Source organism: Podarcis vaucheri (assembly GCF_965113315.1).
Source record: "Podarcis vaucheri genome assembly, chromosome: 1".
Classification (NCBI taxonomy): domain Eukaryota; kingdom Metazoa; phylum Chordata; class Lepidosauria; order Squamata; family Lacertidae; genus Podarcis; species Podarcis vaucheri.
Window position 1 is genome coordinate 47,064,515 of NC_138759.1, and position 16,301 is coordinate 47,080,815.

Genomic DNA, 16,301 nt, shown 5'->3' on the forward strand with positions numbered 1-16,301 from the left:
TTTCCGTGCGCTGCTCTGGTTTTGGTGTTCTGTTGCGCCAGAAGTGGCTTAGTCATGCTGGCCACATGACCCGGGAAAACTGTCTGCGGACAAACACCAGCTCCCTCGGCCTGTAAAACGAGATGAGCGCTGCAACCCCAGAGTCATCTGCAACTGGACTTAACTGTCAGGGGTCCTTTACCTTTTTCCATTCACAAAACCTTATACTGTATTTAAATTTTGGCATTTCATTTCCCTCTGACCCTACTCTTCACATTTTTTCACCCCTAGTATACCTGCCAATTTAGAGCGATACTAAATGCTTCTGATGAAATGGATTCCAGTCCATGGAAGTTGAACACTATAAATTTATTAGTCCTTAAGGTGCCTCAAGACTTCATTTTTAATAAAGCATATTATAGTTACAATCCAGCCGAACCACTTTTGGGTCCTGCTTTTTTCTCTGAGATCTGTGTATGTCCTTTTCCATTGAAAATGGTGGAAGTCAAAACTGCTTAGTTTGGGTGGATGATACTTCTGTATTAATTTACCTCTCCTGGTTTGTATGAGGTGGCCAGTTCTTAGGAACTGCACTCTGCTAAATCTGTGGCTATTAAGTGCTTGGATGAAAGTGAACTGACTTGGAGTTGAATCCAAAGAAGCTGCGGTAGTAGGAGAAGCAGCTGGAAGATGTTAACAGCCAAGCTTTCGGCTCCTTTATTTGTTGGAGATGTGTAACTTTGGGCTACTGTTGATTGCCTTGTGACAGCTGTGGCCAGAAGCATTTCCCCCCACCTCGATATGGCAGATAACAGTGTCATTTTGCTCCATTTGCAGTGTCATTTTGACTACTGACTACTAGAGAGAAATCCATATAGGGCTTTCCTATCCTTGGAAAAGTTTCCAAAATGCCAGTGTGTGCAGAATGTGACTAGTTGGACTCTGGATTACCAAGGAAATACTGTATTTATTAGATGTAATACATAGTATCTGGTATACATATACTTTATGTCTGGGTTTTTACCAAGGTATTCAGTCTACAAGGTGTTTTAGGGTTTGAAATATATCCACTTGTGAGACTTTCTCCTCTGTGCATCTTGATGAGAGTTTAAGTTATTGGTAATAATAGTCCCCCAGTAGGCAATTACTCCTGGATTCAAGTGAGATGCTATAGGTTTGTTTTGATTTGGTCAAGAGCAAGGCTGAAAACTTACTTCTCTGGATAAGACAACAACAACAACAACAACACAGAAAACAGGTACAGGAACCTTGGCTGCAGTTGTAGCTGTCACTTCCTGAAGTGTTGAAACACCCTCTTCCTCATCTTCTGCCTACCTCCAGCTTGCAACACAGAACTTGTGGAGCAGAGTTATAGCGCTGGAAATGTGTAAGCTTTTGTCATCATGTCGAGTTATAAGGGGCAGAAGCTGAGCTTGCAGAACCTCTGCGTTTGAGAATATGGCTTGACAATGAGATGTAGGATGGCAGTGAGCCATCGGAAGAATTTAGCCATTTCTTTGCCTTTCTTGGTGCAAGTAATGGTGTGAACTGTGTCTTCTCTGAGGAAGTCAAATCTCTGCAATAAGTTCCAAGCTTCTCATTACCAAGCCTCCTTTCAGTTTCAGGTCCCCTGTGAATTTAAATCAGTAGCCATGTATTAAAAAAAATAGCAGTTTTGGATTTCGTGGCTCATGTATCCAGAGAGGCATATATGTCTAAATAAGAGGGTTTGGCTGAATCAACCCTAAACTGCTTCCTTAATTTAATTAAAGTGATCAGATACATTTATCCTATATAATTTTTCTTATTCAGAATATTAATAACATGTGAAATATTGGCTGGGGTAAGATTCAGATGATGGCAGTCCTGACTTGTGTCTTTCTGATTTTATTCACCACGACTCCTGGTTTCAGTGGAGGAGACAGAAACATAAGAATTTGTCTGATACTGAACCAGAGCAGTGGTCCCTCTGGCCTTGCATTGTCTGTGTGGACAGGCAATAACTAGAGTTTCCTTCTGTTTCTTGTCCTACCTGGAAGTGCCTGGGATTGAACCTGGGACCTTATGCATGCAAAATATGTGCAAATGAGCAAAGTTGCTGATCAGCCCTACCCCAAAGGCCAGATTCAGATCTCTGCACCCCCTTTTCACCTCCTGTTACGGCTTTGTTACCACTTTGAGGGGCCCTGTGTCAGTAGCGATTCTGCATAGCCTTCACATTCTGATCCACCGTACAGTGTAAAAGCTTTAAAGCTGCCTTGCTTCTCACTCTTGGCCTAGATACTGATTTGTACTGAAGTGGAAAGTCCAAGAGGGAGCAAAGATTACCTTTGCCATGCAAATATTCTCCTGCATTCCTGCAAAGGCTGCGTTCCCCTGCCTCTCCCTCCCAACCACCGCCACGCAGAAACAAAGCAATTTTAAGCTTGGGAATTGTCTCTAGTTTCCATAGTTTAGCTTGTTTATGCCAGTTTATTTTGTTCTTGGTGCAAGCAGCAACAGCATTGTCTTGGCTCTGGGAATACAAGAACGAGGAGAACTTCTGGCCAACTCCATGTTTAGTTGTTCCAACTCCAGGGCCGGCTGCAGTTCCTGCATGGCTGACGTAAACACGGCTTTCTGTTGGTAGCAACTACCTTCTTGGCAGTTCCAAAGAGAAGAGCCAGAAATAGCCTAGTTAACAGCTCCGTTAATCGTTAGCAACTAACTTGTTTCCAAAAGGAATGAATGTGTACTTTTGTGTCATGATTGTATAGATTACCTTCTCTGGGTCCTGCTGGACCATGCACCAGCCAGCTCAAATTACTAGTATTTCTCACAACAGTAAGCAATACTTAAGCTAAAGTGAGCCCTATCTCATTTGTCAGAGCGATTTCTAAACCATCAAGTAGTTAGACAAAACAAATGCAACAAATTGAGTTCTGCTGAAATAAAATCTGCGGCGCTGCTTCCCCTTTCTGTAGGAGGCCTCACCTCCAGCCTACCTGCCCTATTCCAGGTGTGTGCAGTTTCCCTTTTCCATTGTATTCTGCATGCCGCTTTCTTTGCTACACACCCTAACAAGCTCTCTTTGCAGCTGCCGGTTTGAGAAGTTTCACCACCTTCCTGTTCATGCAACATAAACAGAGTTTGATTTGGTTATTAAGTAGGGATTAATGGTGAGATTTATCAGGATTTATTTTTTTATCATGGCCATTCCCAAAATATCTTTCCAAACTCCAAAACAGCACCTAGACATTGTAATAAGTACTCCCTCCCCCTCTCTGCAGTGACACCTTAAAAACACACACACTCAAGTGTTGTTTTTCTTGCAGGGATTACTGCCAAGTGCAGGGTCTTCTGTTGTCCATTGTTGAAGAACACTGTCCATTAGCAATTCTTCCAGTAGAAACAAATAAGAGCCATAGGCCAAATTTGCAATAAACAACCAACAGTTGCACTAAGGTTTGCAAGCAGTTATTACAAGGAAATGGGGAAGCAGGAGACCAAAGTTTGCACCGACATGTCACTTTAAAAGCACAGGGCCCTTCTGTGAAAGTACTTGGCTGAGAGCCACCCTCTGAGTCACATATGTTGCTCCTTTGACCCTCTGATACCACTGTAATATGTCTCTTAACATGCCAGTTGCTGGAGCATATTAAAGCAGTTGAAAGGAATGGCAGCGGTGCTGTTGAAGTGAAGAATAAATAAAGGCGAAGCCCATACGTTTTGTGTTCAGAGACCAGAAGAGTAGATGATACTGCGGGTGGAGCGGTTACACTCTTCTTTCTAAAGCTGTGACATTTGCTGAAACAACTAAAGAGCAATCTGGTTTTGTAACACTGGGGTAAACAAGTCTTGTGGCAGCGTAGTTCGATCCAAGTTTGTCATACTTGTAAAAGTCGGTGTGGTTTAGTGACAAGACCGTTTGGGGGCTTTTGATATGGGGAAATCCCACTCAAGGCACCCAGGGTGACCGAGACAAGGAAAACGAGTGGCTCACGAGTTCATTCTGTCCTCGCTGAAAGGGAAATCGGAGGGAGAATGGGTGAAAACTAAGGCCTACCTAGGCCCAGAAGCCAGAGCACAAGTAGATTAGTTCAGTTAGCAGTGATTATCTGAAGGTTTAGGCATAGCTGTCAACGTTTCCCTTTTTTAAAGGGAAATCTCCTTATTCTGAATAGGATTCCTTGCAAGAAAAGGGAAAAGTTGACAGCTGTGGGTTTAGGTGGTGCATCAGTTCTGTAATGAGGCTTGCCAGCCTTCACAAATTCTAAATCCAAATATTTAGCAATTCCCCCCCCCCTAAAAGCAAGCATTAATTGCTGTGCAAAGCCACTGAATATTTGACCTTAGCTTCTCTGTCCACAAACTGGGCAGCCTATGCACGCTTCCACAAGTGGCACAAGCCATCAGGGTTTGTGTCACTTCTGAATAAGGACAGGAGTGCCTGTAGGTCTAGCTGTGTGCAGCACAGCCTTTGCCAGCCTGGGCCCTCCAGATGTTTTGGATTACCATCTCCCAAACATCTGGAAGGCCCCAGGTGGGTGAAGGCTGTACTGATGCCTATCTCCACAGCCCTGTGCTGATTTCCCTGACACAGTGCATGGCAGGAAAAACCAGATCAGGGCTTGGAGGGGCTGCAGATTGCTCTCGTCCCTTACCATGGGGGTGGCTTCTGACCCACTTTCCTACGTGCTCAGTGGGTGCATTTCCTTCCTCCGTTCCCTTTGCATCTTAAGACTTTCTAAATGCTTTACTGCTTATGGGAAGATAGAGGGACACTGCTGGTATGGTGGAACTGCTTAACACTCTCTCTTTAGAAACCATTTTCCTTTCCTCCTTCGTGATTAAATATTATTTCTTCCCTGTTTGGTTCCCCTACCCCTTTTCTGCAGAAATGCTGGATTTTTTTCTTTGGGGGGCTCTTGCCACACAGAAGGCAGTTTTTATTCCTCACTCAAACCACCAGTGTGTAGGAGGGCTGTTCTGCTGTCATTTCCCACTTCAGGGAGCAGTGGGTGGTGAGTGGGAGGGAAAAGGCTGGTTTGCAAGGCAGCCTGCAGGAATGTTAATTGTGCCTGCTATTCACAAAGCTTGAATTGGGTGATTTCCATTAATTGGGTTGATGTGACCATGTGGCTAGAGGCTGGCTTTAGAGACAAGAGGGGTATGCACTGATTTTGGCCAAGTTATAATTAATCCATACATGCGTGAGCACTGCTTACCTTAACTGGCTTGCCTGGCTCTCAGCAGTATCTGTCGCTATCGATGGCAGCTTCATGGTGTGCATGACCCTCAACAAGACAAGGATGGCAACCTCCTTGCGTCTGACCTTTCCTAAGGCCATTTTGTTAACGCCACGTACCAAATCTAGATCACACTGATAGGTTTTATGCTGCAAAATTAGTTATGTTTGAGACAAGAAGGAAGCTAGAAGGTAAAATATGAAGCATATTCAGACGTAGGTGAACTTGACTTTTTTTATTTCCCCTACAATTTGGCTTAGAAGTTCAGGTAGATGCCTTTTACATGGTGCTACCCGTAGAAATGCTTCCATAGTTACCGTATTTTTCGCCCTATAAGACACACTTTTCCCCCTCCAAAAATGAAAGGGAAATGTGTGTGCGTCCTATGGGGCGAATGCAGGCTTTCGCTGAAGCCTGGAGAGCGAGGGGGGTCGGTACGCACTGACCCCTCTCGCTCTCCAGGCTTCAGGAAGCTATCCGCTAGCTGTGGGAGACCCAGCTCTCCCAGGGCTAGCGGAGAGCTTGCCTGCACCCAGAAGCTTGGGGCGCGCTGAGCTCCGCACACCCCAAGCTTCAGGATTAGCGCAGCGGTCCACTAGCCCTGGGAGAGCCGCGCGGCTCTCCCACGGCTACCGGACTGCTTGCCGGCACCCAGAAGCTTGGGGCGCGCTGAGCTCCGCACGCCCCAAGCTTCGGGATTAGCGCAGCGCACCTGGGGGGGAAATAAATTTTTTCCCCTTTATTTCCCCCCCGAAAAACTAGGTGCGTCCTATGGGCTGGTGCGTCCTATGGGGCGAAAAATATGGTAAATGGGAGTTTGTGGGGTACTCCATAAGAATCTTTTATTAGTTTCTGTCTCAGTTCTTCAGATTTTTAGATCAGGCCACAATATTTTTCTTGAACGAGTAATTCAGATTAGGGTGCTTCATTTCCTCTTTAGCACCTATGGATCTTGGTTGGTCAGGCAGATAATAGAATGATCTAGGCAAAAAATAAATAGCCAAGACAAGGGATCCATTTTTCTTCTTTATTTGTCAAGGCTCAGGTGGTACCTTAGGGCAGATAGAAAAACTGACTCCACATAACAAGCTCCCACATTGTGCATTAAATAAGGATACTTTAAGAAAGATACACAGTATGGTAGGGTTGCCATATTTCAAAAAGTGAAAATCCAGACACAAAAGTTACTGAGCTTTTTTTTTTGCAAAATCTCAAAAAACAATTGTAAGGAAATTCGGCAAAATCTACAGTATGGGAAATGTTAGTGCATATAAATGTGATGTGATGACCTATAAAGAGGTGTACAAAACTGTGTGTGTTTGTTATTTGTTCTGTTTATTTCATTTTCTTATATTTCACAGCCCAGCTTTCTGACATCATGGAACCCAAGACTATACACATGTGCTTTTCAAGGAGTCACCCATCCAGATACTGATCAGGCCCGGAACTGCTTAGCTTCAGGAAGGTGGTAGCCTCATGTGCCTTCAGATTATATGCAGATCCCAGACTCGGGAAAGTGCTTTTTTTGTTCTGCCTCTCTCATAATTCTGGAACCCAGGGCCATCCAATAAAGCTAAATGGTAGAAGGTTCAGGACTGAGAAAAAGAAATACTAGTTCATCACAATGCACAGTTAAAACTGTGGAATGCTACATAATGTAGTGATGACCATCAACTTAGATGGCTTTAAAAGAGAATTAGCTTTATCTCCCCGTCACCAAATAAATGTGTCTATCCATGGCTTCTGGGCATGATGGCTTTGTTTTACCTCCAGGATCAGAGGTGCCGTACCTTTGAATACCACTTTCCGTGGAATAACAATTGAGGCAGGCTGATTATCTGTTGCCTTGCCTGCAGATCTTCCATAGGCTTCTGGTTGGTCCAGGGTGCTGGGCTAGATAGGTTTTTGGTCTGATCCAGCAGGACTGCACCTAAATTCTTAACTATTAGTAACTGGGGGGGTTTTTTCTTCCAACTTTTGAACCTGCTAGTACATGAATCTGCCTTGTCCTTGATCAGGCCATTATTGAACCATCTGTATACTGTTTGGCAGCAGTTCTTCAGAGTCCCTGAGGCAGAGATCTTGCTTATTCCTGATTTCTGAAATCGTTTGAACTAGACATGCCAGGATTATCATAGAATTGTAAGAGTTGTAGAGTTTTAAAGGACCACAAGGGTCATCTAGTCCAACCACCTGCAATGCAGGAATGTTTTGCCCAATGTGGCGCTTGAAACCATGACCCTGAAATTAAGAGTCTCATGCTATACTGACTGAGAACCAGGGTATAACTGTACTCACCTGACAAACTGTGGCCCCTATCCAGCAATATACTGGTCAGATACAACAAGAAGCCAGGTTTTTGGTCTTAATGTGCATCACCATTGTTGTTGTTGTTGTTGTTGTTGTTGTTATTATTATTATTATTATTATTATTATTATTATTATTATTATTATTATTTTGCTCCTCCCCTGGTACAACTGGGATAAACCAACCATTTTGTCCAAACTGGGGTTTGTAGTTTGTTGCTCTGTGGCAAGCCATAGTCTGCAAGCCAACGATGAGACATGGTTCAAGACTGACAAGTGATTGAAACTTGCACATGTAACAGGAAGTCCAGCTTAATTGCAGCTTTCTGGTTTGTTTATCCAGCTCTTCCCGGGGAAGCAGCAAAGCAGGAGTCATTGGGGAGCATGCTTCTCATTCACAATAAGTCTGGCTTACTGTTGATGTGTGAACGTGGCACTGTGTGCTGCTGGCATTGCTGTGTGAACCTTGAATTTAAAACAACATACTGAAGCTAAAGCGGATCTTAGAATAGTTTTTAAGGCCCAGAAAAGTTGGTGGAAGTGATCTGGAAATAGCCAGCTGCCTAAGCAGGTGTAGGAAAAGGGATTGGATGTAAAGGCACCAGCTTCTTGAAGAGGAAACAGATAGAAGAGAGTGGTCTCTAAAACTGAAAGTCAAGAGAGTGGAATCTCTTGGGAGAAGACAACCTCCTGCGAAGAATCCATTCATTGGAATGGTTGACAGAGCACATTGCTCAGGTTAAAGCGGTACAGGTATTTTAACCAAATCCTGATGTAGATTATCTAACAAACAAAAACAAAATGGAACTTGAAGGCAAAACTAATGGCTGCATGTGAATTTTATTAGTCTTGTAAATAAGTCACAAAGTTTATTATCCTAGGGATTACTTTTTATTATCCTCCCTAACCATGCATACTGTTTAGGGCACTATGTTGCTCTGAAAATCAAAAGCAGAAATCTTCTCTAGCTCATGAATGCTGCCTGGCAGTGGTTCTTACTAGGCCACAAATAAGTGAGTGACCCTTTACCTGCTCGACTGATTTCAGATGCTATTTCAGATGCTACCACAGTCTTTTGAGGACGGGGAGAGCTGAAAACAGAGACAGTCTCCTCTGATCTTGCCCAGAGAGTTTTATTCAGTGTCAAAGTGTTGAGATAGATGGAGCAGCAATGCATGATACCTGCAGTACATTCCTGTCTGCGTCTACCCAGAATTAAGCCACGTTGAGTGTAAAGGGTCTTGCTCCAGATAAGTGGGTACAGGATTGCAGCCTTACTCTAGCACACTGCTTTTGATAGAGTGTTCTTAAAGGAAGAGGCCCTGTTCCTTAGCAAAGAACCTGGTTTAAGGGCTGCAGTGCTGTTCAGTTTCCTGTGAGTTAGCTCAGTTGAACACTGTGGAAATATGCATAGAATTGCACTGCAAAGGTCTGCATAACTATGGGCCTGCTTGTGATTCCAGATATAAGTGAGATAGCAGATGCCGTTGAGTAGAAGGCAGAACTCGTGCACGAGGCTCTCAACAGATGGGTAGGCAAATGGGAGTTTAATGTTACTAGATGTGAGGTCATGAACTTGGCATTTGAAGTAGAACAGATATGCCGGCTAAATAGAAAGTGATCTTTGAAAGGAAGAGGAATAGTTAATTTTTCAGAACAATCTTTTAAAGCTCTTTAAAGAAGTATTGTACAAGGCAATTAATGTGAAGGGAATGCTTTTGAAATTGTCAACTTCTCACACAGATTCTGATGAGAATTAGGAAATCAGGCAGGCTACGTTTCAGATGCCAGGTTTAAAGTGGCTTTATTTTAGGAGGCCTATACATCGTAAATGTTTTGTTCTTGTATATTTTAATAAATGTTTGAAGTTTTGTATATTGCATGCCTGCTTGTTTGTGAACCGCTTTTAGACCCAGGTGTGGGGGAAAGTGGGGTGTGGTTTAAAATAATAATAATAATAATAATAATAATAATAATAATAATATAGCAGCAAGCCACAGGTAAATAAGCTACTCAGGCAGAGGTATAAGCTGAAGACTGGAAATGAAGGTGTCTGGTGGGCTTATTGCAGAGACTATTTCACAACATAGGGGCCACTTCTGAAAAGACTCCACTTTGTGTTTTGGTAGATAGAGCATGTAGCAGTTCCTGTCCAGGTGACCTGAGGGAACAAATAAACTTGTGTGAGAGAAGCTCCTTCAGGTCACAACAGTTGTGCCAGGTGAGGAGCACTTTGTTCTTGCCATGTGGTTCATGATCACAGTTGCAGAAACTGGCTAGCTTATGTACAGGACTACAGTTTTTCTTGTGACTAAGCCCATTGAACTCTGTAGGAAAGCAATTCATCTGCATTTATCTCAATAAATCCTTAACAGCAACCCATTGAGACAGGTCAGGATTTTCCCAATATGACAGATTAAGGTTGGGTGGCAGTGGCTTGCCTAATTCCACCCAGTGCATATCTGATGAGAGGTGAACCAGGAACTTCCTGATTTACAGCTCATTCTTTTATTTAATATGTCGTAATCCTGCCCTTCTTCCAAGGAGCTAAGGATGGTGTATTTATTTTTATCTGTTTAAAATATTTCTAGGCTGTCTTTCTGGGCAATGCCTGTCCGAGGCAGTTTGCAAAAATAAAAAAAAATGTCAACAATGCAACAACCATCAAACCATCAAATTCCTTCCCTCCACTCTGAGAACAGTCCATAAAATATTCAGCCAGCCAATTAAAGCACTATCCACAGCAATGAGATACCGCAGTCCAGGCCATTAAACATCAGTCAGGAATAAGGCAATCGGAAGAGTGTACAGCAAATTTAAGAGGTATGTTAGGAAGATGATTGTATAGGGTGACCCGGTCAGCTTCGTGGATTATTTGAAGCCAGATCTATCCTGTCTGATCCAGCCTTTGCATCCACTTGGCTGTCTGTGGCTATGTTACAGTAGCTCATTGAACTTCTAAAAATGTTTAGAGATGGTCGTCACATTATTTTTTTTAAGTTCCTGTTTTAATTTTACTGTATTTTCTAAAAAGATGTTGCATCAGGAACCCTTTGGTTTGTGCTTTTGAAGCTCTTATACTAGGTTTTTTGTTTTGGGGTTGTTGTTTTTTGTCACTCGGGGAACTTGGGGAGATACCACAATTTCCTTGGCCTAAAATGAGGCAGATATCATTTTCTACCAATTTTTTTTAAATAATGTGGGCAAGAAGTAATTTTTTTCTTTGTAGATTAGTTATAAAAGTTTGTTTCCAAAGAGCTGATTTTGATTTACTTCTGAAGGACTTGCGCAACCTCAGGAGGATTTTTTGCTTTGAACACCTGTTGCTCCGGTGCCACAGTGCAAAGTGTTTTTTTAAAAAAACAACCCTCCATTTTTGAAAAGGCTGAAAACATGGCAGCACAAATTAAAATTATCATTATTTTTTGTATGAACCAGAATGAAGGCATCAAGTTGGACTGGAAATTTGGAACACACTTACAAAAGTATTATTTTTAATGTGCAAATATGAGAACACAGTTGATGAGATATCAGAGTTCTGTAGATTGGTGGAACCTATTTTACAACTGGGGAAACAATAATTTCTTTTAGGCCATCACAGTTTGCAAAGACATGAATGAGTCACAGTGAGCCCTGGTCTCCCACGCTGCCCACTTTCTTTCTCCTCTTTTGCAAGGGGGTGATCAAAAGCTTACAGTTGTGTTTAACCTCAGTTTGTTGTGTTGCCTGGACTATGATTGGCTTCAAACAAGCCAACTTCAGACTAAAGTTACTGAAGCTGGCTTGTTTAAACTAACCATGGAAAAGATTAACCACAGTTCCAGGTCTGGAAGGAATAGCAATATGTGCTTCATCAAAAGTGGAATCTTCCGAATTATTCCTTGACAATGTGGGAGGAGGAGTAAGCAAGTAGGAAGGAGTGGGTAGGCCCAAGGCTCATTGCCAGTGCGATATGCAAGTGCAGTCATTGAGCACAGAGCATGAATTGAACTTTGATCCAAAGTAAAACACTCCTCTGACCCACATGAACTCTTATTAGTCCTTTATGTCCAAAGGAAGCAATCACATTAACATGAGTTGCTACCTCTTGAGATGAATAAATTGTCCTCCATCCATATTGCTCAACCTATTTATTTGAGGAACAAAATGAATGCCATCATTCTGGCCACTTGGAGGGAAGAAAGGATTCCACCCCTCCCAGAATATATTTTCCCAACCAATTTCCTTAACGTTTTCTTATATGACCCAAACTGTTGTTCTGGCTTGCGTATGAGTGTAATTGTGTGTACATAAACGAACCTTCGCCCCTGGTATCCCCACTCCACTCACAAATCTTGCAAACAATATTTTTTTATATGAAGCTTACAGTACCTCGGGGGGAGAGTGAGCATTTCAGTAATGTATGATATCACTGGGTGACCTAAGATTGCTTACTCTTTCGACAGCAGGATGACTCTTGTGTTAAATACTTTAAAAAATAATGATAACTTGGTCTAATGATGGCAGTGATGTCATCAGGAGTTGCCCAGACTTCAAAGAGGATAACTGAGTCCTTAGTAGAGGCTAAATGAAAATGGAAGACTGATTTCTAGGAGACTTGGCTAAGCTTTAAGGCTGGATGATTGACCACAAAGTTTCTGGTTTGGCCAAAGCTGTAATTCTTAGAAACTGAATTCTGTCATCATAAAAAACAAAGCTGTCTCCTGAGGACAGGAGAGAAGAACATGAAGCACCAAAACATATTCCATTGCTTGCCCTAGGGGGCGGGGGGGGGTAATTCCAGGTCAGTGCAAGGAGGATGGATTTTGTATTGAAATGTTCAAGTGAGGGAATTAGTGGAGTGCAGAGTCTGAGGTCAATATGCTCGGTGGAGGAAACAGAAGATGAGTTTGCAGATGACTAATGATTATGCCTAATTTTTCTATGATACTGAGGGGTTGGCTTGCCACTCTTCTGAGAAATCAAACTCCTGCTTTGTTTTGCAATCAGTTATTGCCAGCATGTTGCTTTCTGCTCCAGCGTCACATGCAGCCTTGTTTACTGCTTTTAGCAACGCCACAAAAAGCAAGAAGTGAAAGGGGCATGTACGGAAGGATAGAACCTTTCGCAGGCCTCTTACATGAGTCCCAGTGGCATTTGCTTTAAGTCCTGTAGAAGAAGAATTGTTCTCTTGTGGTTCTTTCTCCTGCTAGGGTTTCATAAACATAAGTAGGTTGTGTATCAGTTGCATTTTTAAAAGCAGGATTTTTTCCATCTCTCGGGGTCCCGTTTCTCTCCCGGAGATATTTTTGTGCTGTCTGGAGGGGAGTGGAAAAATGAGCTGAGAGCATTTTATACTTGTTGAAGGAACGCCCTGGCTCTGTAATGCTGGATTGCAGGATTCCACTGCTGGCAGCCTGTGTGGAGAGGGAGGGAGGGAGAACAGTAAGCGTGAATGGATGAGGAAATGAGTCAGTAAAATGCAGGCCCATGATCCACATGCAAGGAAGTAAAGTCGGCCTAGAAGGTAAAAGTTGCAGAACAGCCCCCCCCCCAGTGCTTGCCACATCCTCCCTCCCCCTTCTTTTTAACAACCCTATTTGCATGCTACTTTCCCTTCTTCACATCTCTACCTTTTAAGCTGTCTTACGTTTTTGACAAGGCTCTGCCAACAGGAGTTTAAGACAGAAATGCACATTATTTTTCAAATATGTAAAAGTAAATTAATTGTGCAGAGAGGCGCTGGTGGAGTTGAATGCAGGCCTGTGAATAGACACTAAGCAGATAGACACTTTTGAGGAGCAAGCCTCCCCCCACCAGCCAGTTAACCAGGCAGGGAAGTCGGGGTGAAGGGCTAATGGTTTTTACTCTTCCTGATGCACATAAATGGCTACGTATGCGTGGCTAGGTGAACTCCTGAAAATATATATGGACAAATAACTTCTGCTGACGTATTTGCAAGTGCAGATGAATACAAGTCAGCCAACAGTCCACATTGGGGATCTGCTGATCAGATAAAACAAATTGCAGTACGCTAAACTTGTGCCACATAATAAATGCCAGATACTGACATTGCAGTTGTGTGCCAGATACTGACATTTGCATTGTTTCCCTGTAGTTTCAGCGTCTCTCTGAATCCTTGGGATGTATTATTGGAGGAGCTGATGTCAACTATGAGTTCTGTATTGAGATCGTGTTAGGTATAGAATTCTGAATCATCACTATGTTCTCAGGTGGTTTCCTAGCTAATGTTGATTTCAGCTTTTCCAAATGCATTATCTAGTCTCCTCTCTGCGCAACCAGTTATTTTATTTGCCTTCAGATAGGAATACTTTTTATATGTTACTTCACTTGTACTGCAGAAAAGGGAAGGGTGATATTTCCGTTTCCTCATGTGGCCCTGCAGGTGTTGGAAATAGTGTTAAAATCCAGGTTGTTAATTGGTGACAAGTCATTGATGACTAGGGTTGGCTTTAATCTTAATTAATCTTAATGTGCGTTCAAGATGTTTGGCTAAGTGTCCGTTATTGCTATGAGAGTGGAGACAATTCATAAGGCAGGAAATAGCTGATTGACTAATACCTCTGCTTTATTATCAGTCTTTGGAAGTCAAACCCACCTGGCACAGAATGTATTGCTATCCCACAGAAAAGATTTTTTCTATCCCTATTTTCTCTATTCTTTATGAAGCAAGCTGCTTGTTTATGTTATCTAGCAATGGTATTTAGTATTCTTGTGTCTTAGCTGGTAAGCTTCCTGGTATGATTCATCACGCTCTTTTTAATTGCCTTGACTTTGTAACATCACAATCCATCAGAGAGCTTCTTTTTTTACTTTTAAAATTGTGAATATTGTTTCATTATATCTTTGCCCAATTTTACAACAGTTTTTGTACGCTGCAGTTGGCACTTGAGTTTTTCGGTGGTTTGAGGGTACGGCAAACTGTGTCTGTGACAAAACTCTGTTTGGCATTTCTGGTTGTGATATTTTGGGGAGCAAATAAAGGGACTGATCCTTTTTTCTGTCTGCACTTAGGTACTTTCCTTCACCTTCCTATTTACTGTACATTGCTCAGTGCTGAAAGGTTACTTAAGAAAATATAGGATGCTTTTAAGCAGCTCCCCGTGGAATGGGAAGCAGTTAAACTGGGAAATTCCTGAGCAGAAATGACAGCATCGAATTTCTATGAAAGCCCCTTTGAAAAAAGTGAGCAGATGTGGCCTTGCTTTCTAGAGAGCTCTGTTCCCAAGTGCAGTTTGACCGTCCCTGCAGAAGCTTCTGGCTGCATCATCTTCTGCTCTCAGAGACATAGTTCATAGCAATGGATCATTCACTGGATATCTGTCAGCTGGATATTTTATCAGCCCTTGTGTGTAAAGCATGCTGGGTTGGATTCAGAATCCTTACTGAGTTGAGCCCCCCTTGTGGGAGGCGTCTGCTGGAAGGAAAGGGAGGAGGTGATCTTTGCAGATTCCTGCAGCTCTTCCTCCGCACTCCCACCCTGTGCCATACGAAAAGTTGCTGCAGCCACCTGGGTGACCCTCCAGAGCAGTTGGTGGGGCAATGGGCATGCAGGAGGAAGGAGAATATGGTGGAAATTACTTCCTTCCTCATCTTCTTTTCGATCTCAGTCCCTTCTACAGATCGAAGCAGTCCTTCCATTTGCTGAAGGGACACTCTGGAACCAACCTGTTAGTGCCTTTATTTATGTTCAGGGGATTCTGCTGCTGCTTTAGCGTTGCAGATTGTAAGACTAGAGCAACCTTTCTTGCAAACTCATTTGCCTGACAATGCTCAAGGCGGTCTGTTTTGGAACAGAAGAACTGCCAGTGGGTGCACAGTAGCGTTTGTTGCAGGAGGGAGGAGCAGAACACTCCATCACATCTTGAAGTAGGATCTTAATTGGGAGCTAGGAGATTTTGGTGCAAAAAAACCCCACATCTGTGCAGGCTCTGAAAAAGGCTCCTTGGTAACCTCCTGATATTTTTTGTACTGTGCGTTTATTTAGTGTTTCTATGTGGTGAGTTATTTATACTTAACCTTAGTCTCTACCCAAGCTATTATTTAGATCAATTATTACATTTTCTTTTTAAAAGCATCCATTGTTAGGCTCGCCTCTGGTTCTCTGGTCATACCAGACCTAGACATGCCTTGGCAAACTGAACCATGCTATTTAAGTACGGGTCAAGAAAGGTTCATTGCTAGTAGTAGCCAACAAATGAAGTTGGGCTATCTGTGTAATGCGACAATGCACTCTACTGAGTCACTGGAGAAGAGAACATTCCGCTTGCAGCAGAGGCACGGAATGCATCTAGTGCTTCTTTCTACAAAGCAAACATTTGTCTCTAGTTTCAAACAGGGTAATTCCATTTGGGCAGGGTTGATGGTGGCTGACTTACAGTATATGGGAACAGGCTTAAGATATGCTATGGAACACTTATTTGGTACATTAATTTGTCAGACTTCTAAACATTTTTTTTTAAAAATGATGCTCCTCCACCTTAGGCGAGTGGAAGGACTGCAGAGTGTTGATACCATGAACTGTAGACTCCTTATCCATGAGTTCATATCAGCTGATCTACAAAAGAATTGCAGAACAGGCAGATATATCTGCACTTAGCTTTGCACACTATTTTTATTTTTTCCAACAATGGGGATTGAGGCCAGGGTTAGATTATCAAAGAGGCAAGCAAGGCCCCAGCCCAGGGACCGCAGTTTTAATAATACAGCACAATTTGCTTTTATTATGGCCATTTATAATCTGCCCTTCACCCAAATGTCCTGGGGGAAAACACATATACATTTAAA

At 42.7% G+C, this 16,301-nt stretch overlaps 1 protein-coding gene across 3 annotated transcripts in view; it reads left to right on the forward strand.

Annotated features, from left to right (window-relative positions):
* Positions 1-16,301, forward strand: part of MIDEAS (mitotic deacetylase associated SANT domain protein) — a 67,868-nt gene that overhangs the window by 25,484 nt on the left and 26,083 nt on the right. Inside the window, exon 1 of one of the 3 annotated variants that reach the window (XM_082239460.1) lies at positions 14,600-14,699. The exons of the other annotated variants lie outside the window; for them this stretch is intronic. The gene's annotated coding sequence lies outside the window, so the exon portion shown is untranslated. Of the gene's footprint in view, positions 1-14,599; positions 14,700-16,301 lie in introns of those variants that run through there. 3 annotated transcript variants of the gene reach the window in all.